Source organism: Diachasma alloeum, unplaced genomic scaffold (genome assembly GCF_001412515.2).
Source record: "Diachasma alloeum isolate Michigan unplaced genomic scaffold, Dall2.0 Dall_scaffold_00666, whole genome shotgun sequence".
NCBI lineage: Eukaryota > Metazoa > Arthropoda > Insecta > Hymenoptera > Braconidae > Diachasma > Diachasma alloeum.
The window spans coordinates 86,673-88,728 of record NW_021680798.1 but is presented as its reverse complement, the minus strand read 5'-3'; the positions used below and the strand labels follow the sequence as shown (position 1 = coordinate 88,728).

The 2,056-nt window shown below is 40.1% G+C and overlaps 1 pseudogene; it reads left to right on the top strand.

Annotated features, from left to right (window-relative positions):
• The first annotated feature begins 638 nt into the window (after positions 1-638).
• Positions 639-1,679, top strand: LOC107044044 (annotated as a pseudogene).
• The last annotated feature ends 377 nt before the right edge of the window (positions 1,680-2,056 follow it).

Sequence of the window (2,056 nt, the reverse complement as noted above, 5' to 3'; positions counted from 1 at the left end):
ATATGCTATCCCCAGTCAGCATTTACCAGCATTTGATGCCCCCGAACAGGGGAATCGAAGTGTTTCGGAAGACTCCTACAGATCACCCTCTCAAAGAGACAGTACATCTCACTGCAAGATTATGAATCTCCTGGTACCCGTGGGAGTTCGTCAAAATTCAAGGTGAAAATTCATATTTCCCATTTTCATAAAAATAGAGTCAGTAATGAGGGGGTATTACCAAATGAGTATTCTGGGCGAGGAGGCATTGTCTTCCTTTATCATTCCACTCCTGAGTTCGCCAGCAAGTAGAGATATGAATACGATTTTATATCCAATGAGCTCATATTCATCTATGAGTGAGCATACAAATAGCTTTTTCGGCTATTTAATCGAATTTTGGTTTTCTCCAAATTGTCCCTATGTTTTGTTTATCCTGTTGAGAGAACTCTACAGAGGAACAGACGTAGTCAAACGCGACCTGAACTTGTTTTTCAATGTACTTTATGATGCTCTCTGTGGCGACACGAAATGTCGTAAAGTGTTATCCTCGGAAAGACCATTGGAACTACCACTTGCTGACAATGAAAACACGAGCAACGATAAACCACCCAATGAAGAATTGGAAGGAACGCGCTCTGGATATCTCTCCATGAGAAATGCTGAACCTCAAGTTGTTGATGCCAGTATACGAGCATCGTCCGAAGAAACATGTGTTGATGAGAGTGCGCAAGTACCCCCCGAGAGAAGATTATGTTGATGCCGCAACTCAGGTGAATTCCGGGCATCTTTATGTTTCGTTTTGCTCCAAAATACAGACGGATGCTGAGTTGTCAATTCTTTGTGGTATTAGACATCATCGAATTCTAGACAGATTGGTAGAACGAATTTCAATTATTTACTCTGGAAAAAGCACGTAAACTGTCTTTGCGAGAACGGGTCATACTAAACACAATGAAATTAGAAAAAGATCTGACTTTCTCTGTTCTGACAATAATATTTCAATGTGTGGCCGAGCCAACTTGTCGGGTCATCTCTGTAGAGTTCTGCAGAGATTTCTTTGGGTGTCGAAAGAAGAAATTCAGAGGAATAGGCTTCACTCTTTCAAAGCTTTTGAAAACATGTGTGGTAGATTGTATTAAATTCGAAATCCACCAAACACCAAAATGCCTTGCATGTTGTCTAAGGATTTATAGTCTTAAGGATAAAATGAAATTCGCTGCTGAATTCATGACAGCAGTCACCCCAGGAGGACTTTTAATATGTTTGAGTAAAGTACAGAGGCCGGTATACTGATAGCACCATATTCAATGCAAGTAATATTGTTAGTCGTTTACGGCCGGGTGATGGTGTAATAGCGGATAAAGGATTCCGAATAGAACATTTATGTGACAAATATGGCAATCAACTGTATACATCAACATACCTCGAAAAAAAAAACGTTTTCAACGGGAAAGGCTGTATCGAACCGTCTACTCTCTTCTGCATGCGTCCACGCAGAACGTATGAATCAAAGAATTAAAGTTTTTACTGTATTAAGGAATACAATATTCTGGAATCTTACAAGATATATGAATGACATTGTATTTGTGTGTGCAGGTTTAGTAACTCTGGGGACCCCACTTTTCTCTGACAAACAAATTTGTAACCCAACTGTTTATTTGAGTGACGTGAATAAATTGATGGAAACTCAAAATTGATTGAGTCCATCATCGTTATGCAGAGGAAACTCTCGCCTAAAAATTCATTCGCCCGCTCTAGTTGAATTCTTCAGACAATTGGAGAAAAACTTGAAATCCAGACGAGCTCAAAAGATGAACGATCAGACAATCGCCGAGAAAAATAAGCAGGATGTCGCAGATGATGGAGATGACCCGAAGGCACCAGTCTCCAAAACATTGAACATTCAGGAGGCGAATCTGACGGATATAGAGGGAGTTTATCCATTCAGTTTTGATTCTCATGATTCTACCGAACGTTTAGCTTGGCACCACCCAAGGGAACTAAAAAGATAATTCAAGGTACAAATTCAGGCAAAGTTATTGAGAAAGTTCCTGGGAGTGAATCTGCGGCTAAA